Genomic DNA, 9,779 nt, shown 5'->3' with positions numbered 1-9,779 from the left:
CAGAGATTAAAATCTGACCCTGATGTTAGGAAGCCAAGTCTATGTGCATACAGCATAAGGAAGGAGTGAGCAGCTTGAGCACCATGGAGATAGGTGCCTGAGCCTGGAACCCTGGGCTTTCTGACAAGCGCGTTCCATCGACTCGACCTATGTTTCCAAGTTCCCACGTCTTTAGCATGCTTGTGATCCGAGGACCCATGCCAAGGCATCTCGGCTTGTGTGAATTCCAATGTGCAAAGTTCCAGAAGAGTCCCTGAAACAGGCAGGCAGGAAGTAACTCCCTGAGAGGTGAACGGATTCCTCGGTGCGTTTTCAGCTCCTTCTGTTATCATTACTGCCGGAGGCTCTTCGGTTCCGTAGCTCACATCACGGTGAGGGATGGCGTTTGAATTTTAGACCAGATGGCGAGCTGCTACGCAATCACTAATAAGGTATCCGGTGTCAGGCTCAGTCGGGCTGCAATGGGGGAAACAGTGGCGCCAACCCGTAAAGGCATGCAAGGCTTGATAACGTGATGAAATGTCAAAAGTGAGAAACCGCCTGGCTTGAGTAAGCTGTCAGAAGCAACAGCACGGTCCTTGGCCGGCCAGGCCTTCCCTGGTGCCGTGTGAAGGGTTTTCTGTGCGGCCCTGTGGGTGCCGTGACCGGGCTGTGTCATACACTGTCCGTCCAGTTTACTTCCCAGGTAAACGAGGGGGACACACTTTCTTCCTGGTCTAGGGTGGGAGCTTAGAGGTGACCATTTCCCTTTGTTTTCCCTTTTAAACCTGCTCTACACACAACAAAATAACTATGTGTTCCAATTACAGAACAACAACCGTCTCTTCGCGCAGCCTTGAAATAAGGCAAATGCTTCATATAGAAAATGCCAGGGCTTTGTCTAGCCGGGCGGTAGTGGCACACACCTTTAATCCCAGCACTCGGGAGGCAGAGGCAGGTGGATCTCTGTGAGTTCGAGGCCAGCCTGGTCTCCAAAGCGAGTTCCAGGAAAGGCGCAAAGCTACACAGAGAAACCCTGTCTCGAAAAACCAAAAAAAAAAAAAAAAAAAAAAAAAAGAAAAGAAAAGAAAACGCCAGGGTTTTGTCTTTAGTTCTCCCTGAAACTCTGTGGGTCACACAACTCTAGGGTTCTTGCAAATGCAGTTTCTGAGGACACGGTTCTTGGGTCCTGTCCAAGAATTTACAGGTTGGCTAGTTCTGAGAGGTTGTTCAGTTTCAGAGACACTGACGTAACCGTTTCTGTAAAGGTCAGGCCACATGGTTCTTAGGATAAGGATCCCTTCCTGTGAGTTTTCCACTGAGTTTTCTCCTCTAGTGGAGACCAGGCACATCTCTGCCAATGAGTATTTTCTCTTCACTGGTAAAATCTAAAACAATCATAAAATTAAAGCATGGTTTTCAGAGTCCTATTACCTCAGGAAAATCAAGGATGGTAGTGTCTTTCTAGCTTCCAACACCTGACAAGAAGCAGCTTGAGGGGTGAGGGCTCCTTTTGGTTCACAGTTTGAGGGGATCCTGTCCATCACAGTGTGGAAGGCCTGGCAGCAGATGGCTCTCCGGAAGTGGGAGTGTGAGGCTGCCTGCTCAAACCATAGGAGATCAGCAGAGAAAGGGAAGTGCTGAGACCCAGCTGGCTTTCTCCTTTTCCCTTACTTATTCTGTCTGTGACTAAGTCAACGGCAATGCCACCATCACTTTAAGGGTGAGTCTTCCCTCTTCCTGAGTTAAACGTCCCAGGAAATGCCCTCACCGATGCATGCAAAGGTGTTCCTCACCAGTACACCAGGTGTGTCTTCATGTAGTCAAGTTAGCCACCACAAGTGAGATATTTAGTTTATAAATTTCAGTGCAGGTTATGTGAGAAGTTACCAAATTTTGTGGCTGTGACCTATTTGATCTTTAAGTCAGGTTACAATGTACATTCACGTTAAAGTATTTTGAAAAAACTTTTTGAATAAAAACATTCCACTTGAAAAATTCTTCACACACACACACACACACACACACACACACACATCAAATTTAGGGACTAGGGAGATGGCTCAGTGGATAAAGTGCTTACTGAGCAAGTGGGGGGATTTGAGTTCAGATTCCCAGCACCTATGCAAAAAACACGGGAACTTGGTGTGTGGGGGTGCGGGTAGGTGCAGCCCAGAGACTTGCTGGCCAACCGGTCTCGCCCAAAAGTGAGCTCAAGGTTCAGTGAGTGACCCTATCTCAAAACAATGGAGAACAATTGAGGGTGACAGTCTGCACTGACCTCTGGCCTCCACACACACAATCACAACAAGCACATCTGCACAGACATGCACAAAAAGAAATAAAAACATTTTCTTTACTTTTCATTAAAAGTAATTTTCCAAACCCCCAGGAAGTGAGTGACTTCAAGTCTTAGGGCTTCCATTGCTCTCAGGTCACCATTTATGAGTAGAAGCCACAGTGAAGAGGTATTTACTTCCTGTTGTCACTCAGCACTGGAACAGGTGGACCGGAAAGCAGTTAATTTGAGCGACATTTATCATTTGTTGTTTGTCTCGATGGGAAAAAAAAATCGGCTTCCAGAATAAAGCAATGCACTTGGAAAGATGATTTTACATATTCGATTATACATTTGAAACAAGTATTAGGCATAATCAAACTATAAAATACAGCAAACTGGATAATACACCCAAGGGGAGATGAGTAATAGGAAGTGCCATGTTGGTCATTAAGAGCGAGCTTACCAAACCAAGAGTCATCAAAGGCCTTTGTTCTCTGAAATTTGTTTCACAGGCTTATGTGAGGATTTCAGGGTACTCTAACCCTTCAACTAATAACTACTTTCTATGTACCAGATAAGACTCTCACTGTTTTCTCCTTCATTCAATGACCTGGAGATTTGAAAATACATTCAGAGGTAATACTATCACATAAGCACTGTAGGAAAAGTACATGTGAACACATGCCTCCATGTGTCTGTTTGCTTACAAGGCACTTAATTCATTTCAAAGTAACATGTTGACCAAAACATCTCTTTCATTTCCTTCTACTCTTATTTTATAAGAAGGATGGTGAGGAGGAAATTCTATGGACTGCTAAACTAAAAAAAAAAAGTTCATGATCATGATCATCATTGAATTCATTAAACAGTTTTTAGCAGAGCACATTTCCCTGATGACAAAGTGAGGGTAGAGATGGAGAACAGAGATGAGCACTTAAGAAATTTAAAAACACAGTGAAGACATTCTGCTAATAAAGTCTCCCGCTTCCACACTCACTGACTATGAATAATTTTTCCATTTTTCTGTCAGAGCATGGAAGGGATGACGCCATTCTCAGCATCCTTCTTACCCTGGGCATTCCTTCGAGAGATTTGGCTCTCAGCTCCCTCGGCCCAGGTCCATTACAGTCCCAGGAAACGGCTTCTTTTAAAGTCACTCAATCCTGAACGGCTATTCACGTATGCTTTGTGAGTCACATGAATGACCATATTTTTTAATGTTCTTTTAGTCATTGAAACATCTCTACCCCAAGCTATTCTGGTGGAGTGTTGGTGACGAATTCATCCAGGAAATAGCTCCTTTTATCTCCAAATGGCTCTCAGCTGGATGGCAGCCCATGGAGCCTGATGGATTTGTGTGCACCCACTCAGATGTCTCCTCCAGGAAAGCTTGGGGAAATTGGAAGCTGATTATCCCCAAATTCTCTAGCCTCTAAACCACCAGTAAATAGCTTTCAACACATCAATACATCCCTATGTGCATTTATGTGATGTATGTATGTATGTATGTATGTATGTTTGTATTATATCATGTAAATGTCTTGTAATGTGATGGTTAAGATTGATCATCAAGTTGACAGGATTTAGAATCACCAGAGGATAGTTTCTGGAAGCATCTGTGAGAGACTATCTAAATTAGGTTAGTTGAGGTGCAAAGACCCACCCAAACTGGGAACTGCATCACCCCATGTGCCAAGGCTCTAGACTGAATGAAAAGCAGAAAGTTAGCTGAGCACCAACTTTCATCTGACATTGTCCCATGACCCATGACCCATGACCGTGGATCAGTGTGAGCAGTTGTCTGAAGCTCCTGCCGCCACGCTTCACTCCCCCCGGACTTTCTCTTCTCTCTCCAGGGTGTGCTCCCAGCTCTCATCTCAGCGACAGAGTTGTTTGACCAAGCTTGTTATAACTAGTGATTCTTCATAAGACCCTCGGAATTCCTCTTCTAATACAGATAATCTCAAAAGGAACATGAGAGCATGGTTGCAGTTAATAGCTAAGTTTTTCTACGATGTATAACCCAGTAAACAGTAATTAAAAAGTTCTCCCTCTTAAAACACAAAGGAAGGAAGGAAGGAAGGAAGGAAGGAAGGAAGGAAGGAAGGAAGGAAGGAAGGAAGGGGAGGGGAGGGGAGGGGAGGGGAGGGGAGGGGAGGGAGGGGAGGGGAGGGGAGGGGAGGGGAGGGGAGGGAGGGAGGGAGGGAGGGAGGAAGGAAGGAAGGAAGGAAGGAAGGAAGGAAGGAAGGAAGGAAGGAAGGAGGCAGGATAATGTCTAATTGTTTCTACTTAGCACATTGTTCCACATATACTATCAGATATACCATAAACATTTTCCTTCTGATGCAGTATCTATGAGTAGGGATTCAGGGAACCAATTAGCTGAGTAGCACAGTCTTGGGGTTTCTTTTGAAGTTAAACTTTCTTAAAAATTTAACTAGAATTGGAGACTCCACCTAGCTAACCTACTCATGGGGATTGGAGACTGGCAATATGCTTTGTGCCATACACACCCTTCACATGGGACTTCTGGAGGTCAGCTTGGACATCCTCCACAAGTGGCATTCCTTCAGAGTGAATGATCCAAAATACGGCAAATCACACATTGTCATTGTTGATTATGGTGCTCCAGATTAAACATACTAACCCTAGTGATATGGGATGAACCCATGTAAGGATGTGAGTGTCAGGCAAAGGATGAGTTAGGCTGGAGAGGGGGTGGCCACCACCTCCTGCATGCATCACATTGCTTCATCAAGCATAAAATTTTACCTTTCCTAATAATCCCTGTAGCATAGTCCCACTGTTACCACTCAAATCCAGATCTCACTTACCTGTATGACTGAAAACTCCCAGTACAGAACCTGGGGTTACTGAGAGCAAGCACCCAGGATTGCTTTTGCTGCAAGAGTGAGGCCTAACCTCGAAGACTTTTCTGGAACGGAATGTTGGTAATGACTGCCATCACATGGTCATCAGGTAGGCCTGTTCAAACGCACAGCCAGCTGTGCCTTCCACCAGAAGGGCTTTCAGTCCCCCATGACCTCTACCTTAGTCTCTCAGACACACCAGCCCAGGGGTCAGTGCAGTAAGTTACTGTACCAAGAAGAGCTCTGTGTGTCCAGCAGGCTCAAGGCAGTCAGGAAGATGGACCGCTGCCAGGGGAGATATCCCTTCACTTCCTAAGGCTCTAATCCTTACCACTTTCTGCAATCCTTTGCCTTTAGGCTCCATTTCTCTGCATCCTGAGCCGGAAACAGGACTCACTGTGATCTCAAATGCTCTCCCGCCCCTTCCATGCTGTATTTCCTCTAGTTCAGCATTGTGCTCTCAAGTTCAGACTAGACAAGTTATAACAGGATAAGCTCAAGTACTCCTTCTGTGATGCCTTTCTTGCTTTCTCCTGAAGCAGAAAGCATCTCATTATTTCAAGAACTCCCAAGGCATTTAGTCTCCTTTCTGAAGCCCTCATGGGACTTGCTACTGTCAACCCAGCAGCAGAGTTATTTGCAGACTTTTTTTTTTTATGTTTCCTGTTATATGGAAACTCTCAAGAGCAGGGTTTGTGTCTAATTTGTCTCTATATCCCTAAGTTGCCTAGCAGTATTTTAGTATCTTTCATCATCAGGTACCCAATAGATAATTTTAGAATATTATAAAATGCTCACCAGTGAATTTGCTTAGAGATGTATCCCATGGGTAGGCAGAACACTTATTTGCATATGATGCTAACACGTAAAATGTTGTATATGCATTATTGAATATTTTGTAAAAAATATTTTAGTAAGTTAACATAAAACTTGTTATTCAAAGTTGTTGATACAAAGAACTAAAACATTCATTTTTAATGTACGTGCTTTCTTTTAGCCAGTTAGGACACTAATAGGGAAACAATTTCTACTTATGAAACTTTAACTTTTGACACAAGAGTTCATGTTGTTACAATTTCTAGGGCAAACTGCACAAAAGACTAAATTGCCATCTGGTCTACCTCATAAGAATGTGCATATTTAGGGCTGGAGAGATGGCTCAGAGGTTAAGAGACTGACTGCTCTTTCAGTCCTGAGTTCAATTCCCAACAACTACATGGTGGCTCACAACCATCCGTAATCAGATCTGGCACCCTCCTCTGTATACATAATAAATAAATAAACCTTTAAAACAAGATAGGAAAAAAAAAGAATGTGCATATTTGTTTTAATGAAATGTGGTTACAATTTGGATATAGGTAGCAATTTATATTATAAAGACCCTTAAATTTCATCTGTTTTTTTTTATCAAAATAAAGGCAGGAAAACTATCAAAGACCAATTTTAAAGGCAGAATTCTAAGAAAAGACTTTAAAACCAGCCCCTATTCTGGGTGCCAATTCTTGCCATTTTATTTCAAAAGTTAATCAATAAATGTTTACGTTTTCATTTAAACAGTCCGCAAATGTATTACGACTAAATATAGGACATTGGTGAGAGTTTTTTGGATCTCAGTTATCACACTACTCATACAATGGTGTTTAAAATGGCAAATAAAACTTAACAGCCCTCAAGAGATTCACTATAAAAGCAAAAGGATATCCTGTTTATGAAGATAACTAAAAATATGATTAACGTTCTCAAAGACATAAAACTAAGGCCTTTGAGATTTTAGAGTAGTGGGCCCATTTTCATGGAAAAGAACATTTGACCTGGATCTTATATGGTAAAGAGGGACGTTTGGGACCTTGAGATGCTCCAGGGTGTTGTTCCCATCATGTCCGTGTGGAGAGAGAATGGATAGCTTAGAGTAAGGATAGCCCAGGTGCCACAGAAAGATGGAGAAGGAGGACTTAGAAAGGATTCATTGTTCTTATGGGCATTTGGAAGACAACTAGAGACCTTAATAAGAGTAATTTCTGTTAACTTCAAGAGGCTGATTACAAGTAATTATTGAGGAAATAGAGCTAGGCATTGTGGGGATTGATAGCGGTGGGAGAGGGCTTGAAAGAAATTTAAAAAGCGTGTTGATTGAAGACACCATGATTTTAGAACCAGGAAGTATTTAGTAGCTAGAACTGAGTCTCAAGATGAGAAGGTAGAAAGTATAGAAAGGATGAAGGCCTGGTCTGTGATGTGCCTGGGAAGGCATGCTTGGGAGCACTGGGGGAGGGTTTCCCATTTGTAAGGGCTGTGGAATGGAGCGTCTGTCTTCCTAGGGATCTGGGAAGAGAGGAGAGGAGAGCAGATGACAATACTAAGACCGAAGAAGAAGAAAACAGATGAGATTGACCTCATGTGAGTTAGAAGCAGCATTGAGAACTTGGGGATGTGCAACGTTTACAGATGTTTTGACTAAAATGACAAGCAGGTGAATAACTGGAGACAGGTGACATTCTTTTGCCTTCAGCGTTATTCCTGAGCTTCCTAGAAATTTTGTATGAAGTAGAAGGAAGACTTTTGTGTAGCAGGGCAAATGTAGTAGTCTACTTAAAACAGATAAGAAAATAAGAAAAACAGACCGATACCCTGGAGTTGAAGTTACAGGCAGCTGAGAGCCACGTGACATGGCTCTGATCCTCTTGCAACAGCAGGAAATACTCTTAACACCTGAGCCTCCTCTACAGCCTCAACATTGCCAGACTTTAAAAAAAGAAAAAAAAAAAAAGACCATCCATGTGTTTTATTTGGTTTCATTTTATATAAGCATTACTGAGTATGTTTAGAAAACATGGTGTTCTGTGTTCCTCCTGAGATGTGACGAGATGTGATGGACTTGGCCTGTCACTCCTCCATCCGTGACACTTGGGTGGAGAGAAAGGAGAGGGAAAGCAAACATAGCACTCCTAACTCTAGAAAGTGGGCAGCCTGTTGTCTTACCTACTCTGCTTTTTTAATTATTTTGTAGGCCCTGCGTGGGTAACTATTGAATTACATTGATGGATGAGGATTGAGTCTGATGAATTTTGTGAAAATCTGCCTTGATGATGATCAGTGGAAGGATACTGTCCCATGTGCTTTGGTTGAGAGCATGAGCAGGAGTAAAATACCTGACTAAACGTTCTTGCCTTTGGCTGACTTTTCTTTCCACAAGTCACAATTAAAACTGCAAATAGGCCTGGTAAATGACTTGACATCAACGTGACCTCCGATGAATGAGGTGACTGATATTTCATGATATAGTTTTATGTGTCCTGTACAAACCATTGTTACTTATAAATCACAATATAAAATGAAGGCATATGGTTAATTATGACCAAATTTTCTCATCAATTATGAAATTAGCAGGGTTAAAGGCATAGAGATAATAATAATAAGACATGTGTTGGGCTGTGGCTCAGTGATTGCTAGTGGTCACTTAACATGTGCATGGGCTTGATTCTTGGCACAGCAAATTAGAACCATCATTATAAATAAATAGGACAAACATTATCCACCTAAAATGACTTGAGGAGGGCCACACCAGGACTATGCAGGACAGAATACATAATGTTTATTCAGTGCTTCTATACCTCTCCTACCTGCTGCTTTTTCTCCTGCTTGCTCACTGTCATAAAGATGTCATATGGGGTCCTTGGGGGTTTCTCATAAACACCTGCTGATGCTTTCTGGAATAACAGGCAGGGAGTGCTATGAGCTGGTTGATGGTATGTGGGCAGGGACCAGAGAAGAAGTGAGAGACATGGAGAAGGAAAGAGCCTGAAATAGGACCTATTGTTATGTCCTTCAGGCACTGGCTTCAGAAGCCAGTATTACGAGGCTAAGTGACTTTAAGTGGCCATGCTCCCAGGCAGTACTAATGAGAGTCCTGACAGCCAAGATCCAAATTTAGACACCCATAATGGCTCTTCCTGGTTTGCAGATATCTTAAAACAGCGGCAGTTGATGGAGCGACAGGATAGGAAAGTTTGCTTCTTGCTGGTTGAGTTTTTAGAGGAAATGGTTTGAAGTAGAAGAGAACAGGCCAGGCTTTTTTCTCCTCAGAAGGAAACTGAGGAGAGGCTAAAAATAATAACCTCTGCCCTGACTCTGAGAGTCACATGGTGTTTGCTAAGTAAAATCCTAGCTGCTTAATAATTAACAGCATTTTAAATAAAGAAGGTAATATACAAATAGAGTTCTCAAACTAATTCGTGGATATGAAGGAAAAAATGACTTTGTAATTTCAAAGTAGTAAATTGAATGTTTTCTGGAAGATACCCAGCATACACTATTCCTAAATGACAGTTGAAATTGACAATTATGTTAAATTACCAGAAAGCTCAAGTAATTTCCAAGACTCAGTGAAAAACTAGAATGTGAATACAACATTCTGTATCTTGCATAACTCCCAAATAAGGGGAGGAAGATCATTTTGTTAATTTGGAGATGTTTCTTGAAGATTTTCATTTGCATTTTTCTACTTCTTTATTGATTTTGATTAAAACCTACTTGTTGGGTCAACAAATCAGACATCCATACATGTAGTAAGAAAAAAAACAGAATTGAGTTAAAACTTTTATATTATGTAAATTTAAAATATGTTTTTCAAATTATAGATGATTGTTCAT

The sequence above is a fragment of the Peromyscus leucopus genome, chromosome 16_21 (genome assembly GCF_004664715.2).
Source record: "Peromyscus leucopus breed LL Stock chromosome 16_21, UCI_PerLeu_2.1, whole genome shotgun sequence".
Classification (NCBI taxonomy): domain Eukaryota; kingdom Metazoa; phylum Chordata; class Mammalia; order Rodentia; family Cricetidae; genus Peromyscus; species Peromyscus leucopus.
The sequence above is the reverse complement of the archived record's forward strand: the minus strand, read 5'-3'. Positions refer to the sequence as shown.